Genomic DNA, 16,893 nt, shown 5'->3' on the forward strand with positions numbered 1-16,893 from the left:
GAAACTCCGATAATCTTCTATCCTATTTCTCAGAAATTCTAATGGTTTGGCATCTGGCTACTAGAACCCTGCTCCACACTCACTTTAAATTCAACTAGCTCACAGGAACATTTATTTCAGTGCTGTGAAACACCCAAAATAGGTAAATTAAAAGTATATTATATTGGTAGTGATTTCAAGTTGTCTGTTAGTCTAGCACCAATGTCAGACAATCAGATTTCAAGCTTCCCTTTAAGCTTAGATGTAATAAATAATTGCTGTAGTCTAGCTTTCTGCCGGAGGTTCAGTTCCCATTTAAAGCAGGGACAGAGTATACACCCAGTGGCCTCTTTATTAGATACACCTGCTTGTTAATACAAATCAGCTAATCATGCAGCAGCAACGCAGTACATAAAATCATGTAGGCATAGTCAAGAGGTTCAGTTGTTATTTAGGCTCAGCATCAGAATGGGGAACAAATGTGACCTAAGTGACTTTGACCATAGAACGATTGTTGGTGCCAGACAGGGTGGTTTGAGTATCTCAGAAAATGCTGATCTCCTGGGATTTTCATGCACAACAGTGTCTAGCGTTTACAGAGAATGGTGCAGAAAACAAAAGAGCAGCAGTTCTGTGCCTTGTTAATGAGAGAGGTCAGAGATTTACTAGTCTGGAGATCCTGTCAAAAAGCAGGCTTGTTTTCATGAACTTTAAAACATACTATCAGTGAAGTGAAGCTGACAGGAAGGTGACAGTAACTCAAATAACCATGCTTTACATGGTGGTATGCAGAAGAGCACCTCTGAATGCACAATACTTTGAACCTTGGTATTGGATGGGCTACAACATGATTCCACTTTAGTGTCGATTTTGTCTACAACTCCCTAGGTTGCTTTGATGAAGGTCCATTCTTGAAATTTCAATCAATCGTTTACAACTAAAAACACTTGAAAATTAACATGAGGGAGAAAGGAGTCACTGATTAAAACATCAAAAATCAATAGATTGTGTACTCGCATTAGAATGAGAATTCTTAATACCATTATCCAATAACTTCAACATAATAAGGAGTTCATAACAGCATTGCACATTAGGTTCAGGCAGATATCTACACTCATAATTGAAGAGTAGATGGCACTGTTAAGATTCCAGAAGGATTTTACATTTGCTGACAGTACTGATGCCAGATACATGTTAAACTTTCTTCTGAATGGTAAATACAGGAAAACCAAGTGGGGAAAGACATTTGATTTGTTTAGTCTTTTGCTTCCTTAGTAATTTATAATAAATTGCTAAGTATGACACAAGGAATGCATTTACCCATGTTGAGTACATAAAAGAAGTTTTCTATTAACATTAATTAAAATAACAAAAAAAATCAGCTCCACGCAAAGAAAATGCTGAAGAAATTCAACATGTCAGGCAGCATCTAAGACGGAATTAAACAGTCACTGTCTCGGGTAAGACCTTTCTTTTTCTACAGATGCTGTCTGACCTGCTGAGCTCCCCCAGAACATTTGTGCTCCTGATTTCCAGCAACTGCAGTCTTTCTTGCATCACCATAATCTGCAAAAGTTGGTGTTGTATATGCTGTATATCAATGATTTAGATGATGGAATAGATGGCTTTGTTGCCATGTTAATAGATGATACGAAGTTTGCTGGAGGGGCAGGTACTGTTGAGGAAACAGGTAGGCTGTAGAAGGACTTGGGAGAATGAGAAAGAGAGCAGCAAATGAAATACAAATGTTGGAAAACGCATGGTCATGCACTTTGGCAGAAGAAATAAATGTGCAGACTGTTTTTGAAATGGGGAGAAAATCCAAAAATCTGAGATGCAAAGGGACTTGGAAGTCTTGTGCAGAACATCTTCAAGGTTAACTTACAGGTAGAGTCGATGGTATGGAAGGCAAATGCAATGTTAGCATTCATTTCTAGAGGTCTAAAATACAAGAGCAGGGATGTGATGCTGAGACTTTATAAGGCACTGGTGAGGCTTGAGTATTGAGAGTCGTGAACAGTTTTGAGCTCCTCATCCAAGAAAAGATATGCTGGCATTGGAGGGGGTTCAGAGGAGGTTCACAAGGATGATTCCGGGAATGAAAGGGTTATCATACTAGGAACATTTGATAGTTCTGGGTCTATATTCGCTGGAATTTAGAAGGATGAGGGGGGATCTCATTGAAACCTTTCAAATGTTGAAAGGCCTAGACAGAGTAGATGTAGAAAGGATGTTTCCCATGGTAGGGAGTCAGGAACAAGAGGGCACAGCCTCAGAATAGAGGGGCATCCATTTAAAACAAAGATGCGAAGAAATTTCTTTAGTCAGATTGGGCAAAGCATCAAAGATTATGGAGAGAAGACTGGGGAGTGGGGCTGAGGAGGAGGAGAAAAGATCAGCCATGATGGCAAAGCAGACTCGATGGGCCAAGTGGCCTAATTCTGTTCCTATGTCTTATGACCTTACAGTCTTACAATGAGTTAGTCAGAAATGTCTAAAAATTTTTCTGGATAAGTGTAAGCACTAATTAATTCTGTCATAGGTACTAGCCTCGGTCATATCCAAGATATCCTCAAGGAGCGGTACCCCAGAAAGGCAGTGTCAATTATTAAGGACCCCCATCACATGCCCTCTTCTCACAGTTACTGTCAGGAAGGAGGTGGAGATACACACACACACACACACACCTCTGCCCCCCACCCCCAATTCAGGAACAGCTTCTCCCCCTCAGCCATCCAATTTCAAAATGGAAATTAAACCATGAATACAACCTCAATTTTTTATTATTTCTGTTTTTTTGCACTACTATTTTTAATTTAACCATTTAATAAATATACATACATACTTTTTGTACTTTTTTTTCTATATTATCATGTATTGCAATGTACTGCTGCTAAGTTAAGAAATTTCACGACACATGCCGGTGATGTTAAACTCGGTTCTGATTTAGTTTGAGTGTCTCTTTGGTTGTTGGGGGATGCGGCAATGCCATCTAGGTGGGGGCTTTATTTAAAGTAGCTCCCCAGAAGCTAGCTTTCAAAAGGACTGAGGAAAAGAACAAAGCTGGGAAAGAAAATAGCTAACTCCATCTGCTCAGCCTGCTGTTTACAATGGACAAATTCCCATGAAAAAGCAAAAGAGAAAATTGTTTAATCTATTTGTGAGTGAATACTGCAAGACTATAGGTTCTGTTCAAGTTTACTGTTTAAGGCAAAAATTATCACTTAAAATAAAAAGCAGAGTCAGTTCCTTACACAAAATGGCAAAATGAAATGTAAATGTTGCACAAATTTTAAAAACGAAATGCAAACATCAAGCTATGTTCATTGAACAATATAACTAGCACACATGAAATAGATTGAAAAGCTGAATTCTTTATTCAAATTCTGTGACTATTTGCAAGTTAACATCAATACAAGGAGACTGAAATCCATCATATTCCTTTGAAGACAAGTTCTAACACAACAGCAGTGGCAAACAGAACAAAAGATATGCAAAGCTTGAGATCTTAAGCCACCATAACATGTATCAACACGAGTGTTCGTTTACACTCAAGTGTCACTTCCAAAAGAAAATAGAGTACTTAAATTTAGCGACATTTGCATAAATTACCAGAACTACTTTCAATCTATGCTACATTGAAAAGGAAATAGTACATATTGATTTTGTTTGGAACTATTGCAATCAGAAAGTACTCTGATCTTTAAGTCATGTCATGTTAATCAAAGAAAATTTAAATCAGGGTTTCCCCAATACCATTAAACAAGGGGTCTGTGTCACTGATTTAAATGAATGACCAGCAAACTTGTGCCACAGCCAAGTCCCAAAACCAGATGAGTAATTGAAAGAAATAATCTGTTTGCCTGTTGTTGGTTGACTGGTAATGGAACACATGGAGAACTCAATCTTCCTAAAATGGCATCATTAAAATATTTTGATAATTTGAACTAAAAGCCACAGTTTACTTTACACTACAGCCAGAAGATAACAACTTTGGCAGATTTCATTCGCTCAGTATTGAGATATCAGTCAAATGTTCAAACCTATCACCCTGTAACCCACAAGCCTCCTGTTTCAGATTACCAGACTTCTGATCACTAAGAATGAAAAGCAACAGCATGACAATTTCTACTGTTTTCTATATAAAGGAACCTCAGATACTGTAATTGGGAGATTTCCAACCGTGGTAACAGAGTTGTATCTTTGCAACAGGGAATATCGGCGTTGCTACCTTCCTCAACATTTTTTTCCAACAAGACGCTCCCCAAACTGAACTGAAAATTCTATCCATCAAATCACAGAGGACATGGTTTTCACTACTCCACAATCCCTTGCTAATTGCTATCATTTTCACCAAGCACTAAACACGGCCTTTTTTAAAAAAAACTTACTGACGCCTGCATCAATGGGAATAGATACGAGTATCCTCCTGGAATTGAAACAGAATTACAGACCAGGCTTTAAACTACAATGGTGAGAGGGCTCCAAATAGAGGTTGTTTTATAAATCAAAGGATATACACAGGATGAAGGGGGAAATGCCAAACAGGTGTGACAGGCTGGGATAGAATACAGAAATAAAAAGTATGCAACACACAGAAAATCCAGGGCTAATAAAAAAAACTGTACAAGCAAAGCTCAGTCTTTATTTGAATGAATACAGAATTAGCAACTTGATAGGGTAGCAGTTAGTGTAATGCTACTAGTGCCAGCATCAATCCCTGCCACTGCCTGCATTTTCTTCCAGTGGCCGCGTGGGGTTCTTCCACGGTCTCCGGCTTTCTTCCACATTCAACAGGCATACAGGTTAGGGTTAATAAAGTTGTGTGCATGCTATGTTGTTGCCGGAAACATTCTGACACTTGCAGTCTGTCCCCAACTGTGTTGGTTGATGACGTAAACAACACATTTCACTGTATGCTTCAATGCACATGTGACAAAATACGCTAATCTTTAAGAATCTTTCTCTTCAATAATGTATGATTTGACACCACAGACAGCAACATACATAAATGATCTAAAGCTGTTACAGAGACTGATGGCAAGGTGGCCAATAATAGGTGCTCAATAAACAATAAGCTAACTGGAATTTAGTTCCACAACTTCTGTCTTCCTCCCTGTATGAAGGAGGAATTCATAGTAGCTGTTGCCGTTCTAGAATCCAGCAAGTTTTGAAAATTTTCAACCAATGGGTCCACTCACTGTGAAGTTTTTAAAACCTTTGTGTGGACCTTTGGGTCTCAGTAGTTTGTCCACGTAGCTCCCCGAGTTTGTTTAAACTTTATTCCTTGTTTGGGACTTTGGTTTACAAATTCCTCCCTGCTATTTGAAATTAGCCCATCTGTTATCATAAGAGACTACACTGGCACACCTCAAGGGTGTGTGCTTAGCCCACTGCTCTAATCTCTATATATACATGACTGTGTGGCTAGGCATAGCTCAAATACCATCTATAAATTCGCTGATGATACAACCATTGTTGGTAGAATCTCAGGTGGTGATGAGAGGACATACAGGAGTGAGATATGCCAACTAGTGGAATGGTGTCTCAGCAACAACCTAGTACTCAACGTCAGTAAGACGAAAGAGAAGATTGTGGACTTCAGGAAGGGTAAGACAAAGGAACACATACCAATCCTCAGAGGGATCAGAGGTAGAGAGAGTGAGCAGCTTCACATTCCTGGGTGTCAAGATCTCTGAGGATCTAACCTGGTCCCAACACATTGATATAGTCATAAAGAAGGCAAAACAGTGGCTATACTTTATCAGGAGTTTGAAGCGATTTGGCACGTCAACAAATACACTCAAAAACTTCTATAGCTGTACTGTGGAGAACATTCTGACAGGCTGCACCACTGTCTGGTATGGAGGGGCTACTGCACAGGACCCAAAGAAGCTGCAGAAGGTTGTAAATCTAGTCAGCTCCATCTTGGGCACTAGCCTACAAAGTACCCAGGACATCTTTAGGGAGCGGTGTTTCAGAAAGGCAGTGTCCATTATTAAAGACCTCCAGCACCCAGGGCATGCCCTTTTCTCACTGTTACCATCAGGTAGGAGATACAGAAGCCTGAAGGCACACACTCAGTGATTCAGGAACAGCTTCTTCCCCTCTGCCATCCGATTCCTAAATGGACATTGAAGCTTTGGACACTACCTCACTTTTTTTAATATACAGTATTTCTGTTTTTGCACATTTTTTAATAATCTATTCAATATATGTAATTGATTTTATTGTTTATTATTATGTTTTATTTTTTTTCTCTCTCTCTGCTAGATTATGTATTGCATTGAACTGCTGCTGCTAAATTAACAAATTTCACATCACATGCCAGTGATAATAAAGCTGATTCTGATTCTGACCTCCCATAGTGAAAATACAAAAAAAATTCAAAGATTTCTACTCTTTGTTTGCCGTTACATAGTATCAGTCTTGTTTTCCTGAGGCTCCACACCCATCTTAGCTGCCTCTTTGCTATTTACAAATCATAGAACTTCCTACTGTTCTATTACCACAGGGTTCTGTTAAAATAAATCTCTCCTCAGCTTTTTGTACTTCTGCTGTTGGATCATACAGACCTCAGTCTTTTGGCCTACTACCAGCTCTTGCCCCTTTGTATGACCTACTTTCAATTTAACATTTGCTTTAAGTTCTTTGTTAATCACAAATTGTCCCCCTTTCTTTTGGCGTGCCTCCTTCTGATTAGACCAGTGATGTGCACAAGCTGTTTGAATATCTGCCTCAGGTCATCCAATGTAATCTAAAATAGTTGGTACGGTCTCGATGGGCCAAAGAACCCATTTCCACTCTCTTCAACTAATGCAGGTGCCACATTGGCCCTTATGGCAAAGAGCTTAGAGTTGAAGAATGAGGTTTTGTTACAATTCTACAGTGATGGTGAAGCCACAGCTGAAATACTGTGCATTGTTTTGGTAGCCTTTCATGAATATAGTTACACTGAAGGCAGTGCAATGGAGATTCACCAAGCCAATTCTTAGGATGAGAGGGTTATCCTGCTGGAGAAGCACAAAAGGTGGGTGTGTATTCATTGGAATTAAGAATCGGGGTGACCTTTTTCTTAAAGGGGGCTTGACTGGAGAGATGCGATGCTTTCACTAGTAGCAAAGTAACAAACAAGGGTACTTAGCTACAAAATACGGGAACACTCACTGAAAACTCAGGTGGAGTTACACACATCTAAAAGATTAAGGAATTTAGGATAAGGGAAACCAGGAAAGAGTTGAGGAGACCAGGTCAGTCATAATCAAGTTGAATGACAAGCTTTGTGATGGCCTATGCCTACTCGTAATCTTGAGTTCAGCTACTCTAAAAATCACTTGCCATTTCGTATTTGTTTTATGACAGCACTTAAATCATTTTCCTACCAAACGCAGACACTCAGTGAAGACCCAGTGTCATAAAAGGTTCTATCAATGCCAACTCTTAACCTTCTTTGTCGCAACACCCACCATAACTCCAACAAACTTTTTTCGTGAGTGAAGCTAAACTTCAGAACGAATGAGAAACTGTTCAACTTGGAGCAACCACACTCCAACACCAGGTAATCAAGCTACAGTACACAAAGTTTGAATTTACACGTCTATCAACCTCTGCTTTAAATATACCCAATGACTTGGCCTCTACAACTGCCTGTGGCAACAATTCCACAGATTCACCATCTAGTGAAACAAATTCCTCCTCATCTCTGTTCTAAAGGGACATCCTTCTATTCTGAGGCTGTGCCCTCTTGTCCTAGATTCACCCACTTTTGAAAATATTCTCTCCCCTTTCAGGCCTATCAATATTCAATAGGTTTCAATGAGATCCCGCCCTCTATTCTTCTAAACACCAATGAGTACAGGCCCAGACCATCAAATGCTCCTCATATATTAACCCTTCCATTCCTGGGATTATTCTTGTAAACCTATTCAGGACCTTCTCCACTGCCAGCACATCCTTTCTCAGATAAAGGGCCCAAACTATCACAACACTCCAGATGTGATCTGGCTAACACCTTATAAAGCCTCAGCATTACATCCTTGTTTTTAAATTCTGGTTCACTTGAAAGGAATGCAAACACCGTATTTGCCTTCCTTACAAAAAATGTCAGGAACGCATGGGTCTTTTTTTTCTGAAAAAGGTGGAAGATGTAACTTGCAAACTAACCTTCAGAGAATCCTCCTATGCACCTCCAATTTCTGAACTCACACCCCATTTAGAAAGTAGTGTACACTTTTATTCCTTCTACCAAAATGCATGGCCAAGCTTTCCTACACAGTAGTCCGTGTGCTACTTCATTGCTCATACTCCTAATCTGTCCAAGTCCTTTTGCAGACCCTCTGCTTCCTCAACAATACCTGTCCCTCCATCTATCCTTCCATCACCCATAAAGTGGCCATAAAGCCACAATTCCATCACCCGGATCATTAACATGTGAAAAGTAGCGGATCCAACATCTACCCTGCAGAACACCACTGTTAACCAGCAGGCAACCAGAAAAGGCCTCTTTATTCCCACTCTGCCTTCTGCCTGTCAGCCATGCTAGTATTTTTCCTGTAATACCATGGATTCCTATCTTCTTTAGCAGCCTAATCAAAGGCCTTTTGAAAACCCAAGTACACAACATTCACCAACTCTTCTTTGTTTATCCTGCCAGTTACAACCATTCACAATCTGAGATAGTTCTTCACATGTGAATCTATTGGAGCTATTTATCGCATCTGGTGCTCCCGGTGCAGCTTCCTCTAGATTGACAAGACCATCGGAGGGTACGATGGACCGGGGGCGGGGGGAGAGAGACAGAGAGACAGAGAGATCCGTTCTCCCAGTGGCTAGTGTTATCATTTCAGAGGACCTGTCCTGGGCCCAGCACGCAAGCGCAATTATGAAGAAAGCATGGCAGCAAATCTACTTTCTTTGGAATTTGCAAAGATTCAGTATTAATTCAGTATTAGAAGTGAGAGTATATTGACTGGCTGTATCACAGTCTGGTATGGAAACACTAATGCCCTTGAACAAAAATCCTACAAAAAGTAATGGATGTTCATCAACCCCAAGACTTATACCATCAGGTTCAGGAACAGTTATTACTCCTCAAACATCAGGCTTCTGAACCAGAGGGGATAACTTCACTAAACTTCACTTGCCCCATCACTGAACTGTTCTCAGACCTATGGACTCACATTTAAGGACTCTTCATCTCATATTCTTGATATTTATTTATTACTGTTACTTTTTTATCTTTATTTTTGTATTTCCAGTTTGTTCCCTTTTGCACACTGGTTGTCTGCCCTGTTGATGTGGTCTTTCACTTATTCTACTATGGTTATTGGATTTATTTAGTATGCCCATGAGAAAATGAATCTCAGGATTGCATGATTCTATAAATTTACTTTGATCCTTGATTTCTCCAACTTCCAATAACCACTTTATCCATCCCCCCTTTATTTTCTCTTATTCCATGATCGATCTACAATGATTCCTCTTTTTTCTAGCCCTTTCCATCTTCCACCTTTCACCTCCCAGCTTCTCACATCATTCCCTCCCTCTCCTTCCTGTTATCACCTGGATTCACCCACCAACTCGAGCTCCTCCCTCTATCCCCAGCCTTTTATTCTAACCTCTGCCCTCTTTCTTCCCTGTCAAGATGAAGGGTCTCAGTGCAAAATGATGACTGTTCCTTTCTTTCTGAAGATTCTGCCTGATATGCAGAGTTGCTCCAGTATTTGGCATCTGTTGCTCCAGAACAAAACACTTTTCTTTTTAAACACTTGTCTACAGATTATATTTGAAATGAAAGATCTAAAAAGTTGTATATTTTAATAGCGTCAAGTTTTGACTATTTTCTTACTAGCGTATTGTGCTTTAAAACTGAAATTTACAGGCAGCTAAATACTAATATGTTGCACTCCGCCCCTTCAACTTGACAATAATGCTGCTAATCTCCAACAAGAATGACAGCACATGAATAAAGACTTGCGAAAGATGAATCTCAGTCACAATTCTGCAATGATTAGTAGGTTATAGCTAAGCTAAAGGTCAAGTGGATACAAGGGGCATTTCCCACTTTGAGGGAAACAATAATCAGCTAGGCAGGCTTATCTACATTTGTCTTAGAGTTTATTTGCAGCAGTTTGTAAGTATGCTGGAAACAAGCCACCTTGCAGCTCTCCTGTTCAGGAAATGGCTTGTGCCAAATTTGAAATCAAGATTAAAGCAATAGAAGAATAACTAAAAAAAATGATTTGCTTTTTTCAAAGTTTCTTCCAAAGATCTATTAGCAAATTAAACATTTGGGTGCATCTCCAATACAAAAGCATGCATTACCCCATGATTAGTTCTTAAAGTCTAATGAGACGAACTCCATTCATACGGCACAGTGCAGGAAGTGCACCGAGCTGCAGCGCCTTAGAGACCACACTAAGGAACTGGAGCTGCAGCTTGATGACCTTTGGCTCATACGGGAAAATGATAGGAGGTGGTAGATATGAGCTACAGGGAGGAAGTCACCCCTAACTTGCAGGAGGCAGATACCTGGGTGACTGTCAAGAGAGGAAAAGGGAATAGGCAGCCAGTGTAGAGTACTACTGTGGTGGCTCCACGCAATAATGTATACCACTTTGGATGCCGTTGGTGGGGAATGGCCTACTGGGGGAAGTCACAGCGACCATATCTTTGGCACTGAGTAGGCTTCCGTGGTTCAGAAGGGAAGGAGGGGGGAGAAGAGGAGTACAGTAGTGATAGGGAAATCCATAATTAGAGAAAGGAAATGAATGCATTAGTGAAAAATTGGTGCAGAGGGCTGGGTTTCAGATGTCTGGATCATTGGGGTCTCTTCTGGGGAACGTACGACCTGTACAGAAAGGATGGGTTACACCTGAACCCAAGGGGGACCCAGGTTTGCTAAAGTTCTCTGGGATGGTTCATAATAATTTGACAAGTGGATGGGAACCAGAGTGATAGGGATGAGGATGGGGCAGTTGGTAAACAAGTAGATGCAGTGTGTAGTGAAACTGTGAGCAAGGTCAGGCAGATGCCAGGGCAAGAGGAGAAGGAGCTTATGAGAACGATAGCACCTAATGGCGACTCCTTTGCTTGCATCTTCCAAAATAGCTCTATTTCTATCTTTAATATCTCTATTTTACCCTTCCAGGGGTCTTTTGAAGACCCTCACCTGGAGTTACACGCTGACTTCGGTTCTTTGCAGGAATGGGACCGCTCTCGGGGTCTAACAACTGGCCGCTTTTCGATATGTCAAGGACGCGGCCTAGAAGACTAATGCACCTTCAGGGTTCCGGGATTTCGTGGATCTGGAGGCAGGCAGACTCAAGGTTAGTGCCGCCGCAGGAAACAGGTGTGTCATGGGAAGACAGAAGATCGAAAGCAGCAAGTTGGCTGCTGGCTGTGTGTCCAGAGACCTGAGATCTTTGGGTACAGAGCTCAGAAGAAGCGACACAACAGATTTTTAACATTGTAAATCAGCGAGTTGTTTGTTATGCCTCCCCTCTCGCTGTGAAATGGGGACACCTCTTTTTCCCTTATTAGGGAGAAAGCAAGCCTGTGGTATGTCGAATTATCATAGTCTTTAGGGTTCTGCAAGCTTGTGTCCTTATTGATGCTTTGCTGCACATTTGAGTGCTCGATGGGGGGGGCGCCGATGCTTTATTGCTGATGGGGGGGTTGTTGCTTTGCTGCTGTTTACTCGTGGGTGGGGGAAGCTGGTGGGGGGGGGACTTTGGGGTTCTAACATTTAACTATCATTCATTCTTTGGAGCACTCCTCTATTTTTCTTCACAAATATCCACGAAAACAATTTCAGGATGTATATTGTATACATTTCTCTGGCATTAAATGTACCTTTGAAACTTTGAAACCTTTGAAAATTGCAGTCAGGGGATGAATTAAAGAGCAACAAGGGACCAAAATCGGAAAAGGTGACAGAGATAAGATTGAAGGTGATATATTTGAATGCATGTAGTATACAGAATAAGGGAGATGATCTTGTAGCACAGTTAGAGATTGGCAGGTATGACGTTGTGAGCATCAGAGTCCTGGCTGAAAAGAAGATCAGAGTTGGGAGCTTAATACCCAAGGATAGACATTATATCAAAGGACAGGCAGGTAGGAAGGCAGAGAGGGGTAAAGCTGGTTTAAATAAAATGAAATCAAATTGTTACAAGGGGGTGACATGTGATCAGAAATGCAGAATCCTTAAGGGTAGTTAGGAAAGCACAAGGCTAAAAAGACCCCAAGGGAAATTATATACAGGTCTCCGAACAATAGCAAGGATGTGGGATACAAATTACAACGGAAGACTGAAAAGGTATGTAAAAAGGGCAATGCTGTGATAGTCACGGGGGATTTCAACATGCAGGTAGATTGGGGAAAATCAGGTTGGTGCTGGATCCCAAGAGAGAGAATATGTAGATTGCCTACAAGATGGTTTTTTTTATTGCAACAGATGGTTGAGCTCACTAGGGGAAAGGCAATTCTGAATTGGGTGTTATGTAGTGACTCAGATTTGATTTGGGAGCTAAAGGTACAGGAACCCTTAGGATCATAAGATGATAGAATTCACCCTGCAGTTTGAGAGGGAGAAGCTAATAATCAGATGCATCAGTATTACAGTGAAATAAAAGGGAATTACATAGGCCAGATAGAGGAGCTGGCCAAAGCTGATTGGGAGAGGACACTAGCAGGCATGATGGCCGGAACAGTAGTGTTTGGAGTTTCTGGGGACAATTCAGAAAGTGCAGGAAAGGTACATCCCAAAGATGAAGTATTCCAAGGGGAGGACAAATCAACTGTGTTGACAAGGAAAGTCAAAGACAGCATAAAAGCAAAAGAGAGGGATATAGGGTAAAAATATATGGGAAGTTCGAGGACTTGAAAGATTTTAAAAACCAACAAACAAAACAGAAGGGAACTAAAAAAGCCATAAGAACAGAAAAGAAGAAATATGAAGGCAAACTAGCCTGTAGTATAAAAGTGTTTTCAGATTTATAAAGAGGAAAAAAAAGAGATGAAAGTGAATATTGGATCACTGGAAAATGATGCTGGAGAGGTAGTAAGGGGGACAAAGAAATGGTAAATGAACCCAAGTATTTTGCATCTATATTCACTAGCAGTATGCCAGAATTACAAGAGTGTCAGGGGGCAAAAGTGAGCGCAGTTGCTATTAGTAAGGAGAAGGTGCTGGGAAGCTGAAAAGCCTGACCAGATGGACTGTACCCCAGGGCTCCGAAAGAGGTAGCTGAAGAAATACAGGAGGCATTAATAATTATATTTCAAGTATCACTAGATTCTGGGGTGGTTCTGGAGGACTGGAAAATTGCAAATGTCACCCCATTATTCAAGAAGGGAAGGAGGCAGAAGAAAGGAAATTATAAGCCAGCTAGCCTGACTTCAATGGTTGGAAAGATGTTGGAGTGTATCATTAAGGACCAGGGATAAGGTTTTGGAGTACTTGGAGGCACATGATAAAACAGACCACAGTCAGCATCATTTCCATAAGGGGAAATTGTGCCTGACAAATCTGTTGGAATTCTTTGAGGGCATAAAAGGCGGGGTCGACAACGGAAAGTCAGCGTATGTTGTTTATTTGGATTTTCAGAAGGCCTTTGATAAGGTGCCACACATGAGGGTGCTTAACAAGATAAGAGCCCTTGGTATTACAGGAAAGATACTGGCACAAATAGATTAGCTGACTGGCAGGAGACAAAGAGTGGGAATAAAAGGGAGCCTATTCTGGTTGGCTGCCGGTGACTAGTGGTGTGCCACAGGGGTCGATGTACAAAGATAGGTGGAGGGGCAGGTAGTGTTGAGGAAGCAGGGTGTCCACAGAAGGACTTGGACAGACTGGAAGTATGGGCAAATGAGTTGCAGAGAGAATAGTGTAGGGAAGTGAATAGTCAAGCACTTTGGTGGAAAGAATAAACGTGTGGACTATTTTCTTAATGGGGAAAGTTCAAAAACGAGAGGTGCAAAGGAACTCGGCAGTCCTTGTGCAGGATTCCCTGGAAGTTAATTTGCAGGCTGTCAGTGGTGAGGAAGGCAAATACAATGTTAGCGTTCATTTCAAGTGGACTAGAATACAACAGCAAGGATGTAATGCTAAGGCTTTATAAAGGCATCAGTCAAACCACACTTGGAGTCTTGTGAGCAATTTGGGAACCTTTATCTAAGAAAAGGTGTGCTGCCATTGGAGAGGGTTCACGAGAATAATCACAGGAATGAAAGGGTTATCGAGGAACGCTTGATAGCTCTGTGTCTGTACTCACTGTAGTTTAGAAAAATGAGAGGGGATCTCATTGAAACCTCTTGAATATTGAAAGTCCGAGATAGAGTGGATGTGAAGAGGAATTTCTTTAGCCAGAGGGTGATGAATCTGTGGAATTCATTGGCATAGACTGCTATGCAGGTGAAGATATTTGGTTATTTAATACAGAGGTTGATAAAATTCTTGATTAATCTGGATGCCAAAAGTTACAGGGAGATGGGGTTGAGAGAGATAATAAATCAGCCATGATGGAATGGCAGAGCAGACTTGATGGGCTGAACGGCTAAACTCTGCTCCAAATTATGCACAGATAGTCTACCTTTACTTGGCACCTTTTCCAAATAGCAAACCAATGGAGTACTTACTACTACAAAATTATAACTACAACTATGAAAGAACCATGTCCACAATGCTGTCAAGAAACAAACCAAATGGATAAGAGATAACATTGGCTGCAGTAGTTTCAAATCAGTACAACATTGGTCGGACTGACAGATAACAATTATAGGGACTCCAAGCAAAGCCATTTACAGGACAAGTTCAGTGTGTTCAATTACTACAGCATGCGCTTGCTTAATAGGATTTCTGTTGACAGTATACTGAAATCAGAGCTTATCCTGTAAAATAAATGAAGCACCAAATGACCTCAGGCGTAAGACAGGAGATCTGGAGCCAAGGGGGGCTGTGCGTCTGGAGTGAAAGGTGAAGAAGCAGAAAATTGAAAGATGTTTTTTCAGTAATCAAGGTAAAAAAAAATTTTAAAGTGCAGGGATCTGTCTGGCCTGCAATTCTCTAGAATCAAAGCAGGGAACAAATATTAAATTTGATTTGAAGATGATTTTTAATCCAAGCAAAAGAATATGTTGGGTGCAAGGCAGTGTTAAACAACTTGTGCAAAGGGCCTTGTCAACGGAATAATATACATTTAACTATATCTTTCAATAAACAAAGCACTCTACTGATGCAAACTCAATAGACGGACACCTATTTATTAACAATTGCATAACTACACTGAGAATTCTCGTTTGTAAAATAAATTCAACGCAATGTGTTCTTTGAAATTTCACAGCAGGAGATTGGCGAGTGCAGCATTCATTCACTTGCCATCCTCTTACAAATAAGGGTAATGGCCAAGGGTGCAAGGTAAACAAGGAAATAAAATTGCTTTCCTCTTTCCCAGGAAATAAATGACTTTTCAAAAATAAATCTGAAAACTGCAGATAGCAATAATCAAGGAATATCAAATCGGGGCAAACTGTTATTTCTATAAACACATCTGACAAAAAGAGAGACTGCAGATGTGGAAGTCTGTTATAAAAAGAAACTCCGAACATGGGAAGAATTCAGTAGGTAAAGGAGCATCTGGGGAAACAAAAGTTGAATTGACACCAAGTCAAAATCCTGCACAAGAGGAAAGATTGCTAGTATACAGCAATGAGCTTGTGGGAGTCAGGTGGAAATAGATGCTGGTATCAGGGAGGGTATGGGAAAGGAGAACGTGAGGGCGTGTAGGAGGAGGACACCAGAAGTGTGGGTTAGCCAAACCTGAAGACTCAAAAGTCCATACTACTGGGCTGTAGGCTATGCAAGGGTGCTGGTCTTCCAAGCTGTGACTGGTCTCTCCCTTGCAATGGAGAATGCCAAGGAGAGGTCACTGTGGTAGTGGGAAAGAAAGGATGGACAAGGCACAGAGGGACCATGAACCCGTCACTTACATTTGTTTTCACTAATGCAGAAATCTGTGCAAGTGCAAAATTTAAGTCAAATATCAAGTTCCTTGTTTTAAAGCTAAGGAAGACTTCTGACACCCTTGCTGCAAAAACAGAGCCATCAGAAAATTTTATTTCCCCACAATGAGCGGAAAGCTAAGAAATGGGTGGGAAATTATAACAGGAAACAACAGTAAACCCACTGGTCCAATCATCTTGATGCAAGAGTTTTATTCTTGTTTGTGCTGCAAGGCTGATATATGTGTTCTCTGCAAATGGTAGGTGGAGTTCAGAAAAATCCACTTCCTCTGACAAGCACAGAAGAAAATAAGTAAATACCCCATACTGTAATGGGATTTTAAAGGTACATCACTCTGGAAAAACTCACACAAAATTAAAAACTGATAACTGTGAAACCTTGTGAGTTGTGTCATCGTTCCTTTGAAACAAGATATCATATTGAAAACTTCCTACTTTTACCTGGGAAAACCCTTAGACACAGCCTAAGAGACACATCTTCATTGTGACTTTAAAACATCTTACTTTTTTAAGCATACTTATTATGATGGATCCAATTTAAATGGAAATTCTCTTCTATTTGCGTAACAAATTAAAAAAAGGAACTGTAGCATAAAACAAAAATACTGCCACGCATGACAAGTGCAACGGAATAGCAGCCATTAACATGTGCTCCTGCATGCTCAACATATTATCCAGTGATAGCTACGATATTTTAAAATATATTGATATCTTCTCTAAAGTACAAGACAACATCTTACAGATGAGCGAAAACAAAAATAAACAGGTCACTGACATCAACCTCAAGAAACTCATCGCAGTTACAATTAAAAAGATTTTAAGTGCCTTCTCAACGTGTACTGTATATATATATACATATATATATATATATATACACATACACACACACAC

At 40.5% G+C, this 16,893-nt stretch overlaps 1 protein-coding gene across 1 annotated transcript in view; it reads right to left on the minus strand.

Moving 5' to 3' along the window:
- Positions 1–16,893, minus strand: part of adam10a (ADAM metallopeptidase domain 10a) — a 171,164-nt gene that overhangs the window by 153,219 nt on the left and 1,052 nt on the right. The window lies entirely within an intron of this gene.

This window comes from Mobula hypostoma, chromosome 13 (genome assembly GCF_963921235.1).
Source record: "Mobula hypostoma chromosome 13, sMobHyp1.1, whole genome shotgun sequence".
In the NCBI taxonomy this organism is placed as follows: Eukaryota; Metazoa; Chordata; class Chondrichthyes; order Myliobatiformes; family Myliobatidae; genus Mobula; species Mobula hypostoma.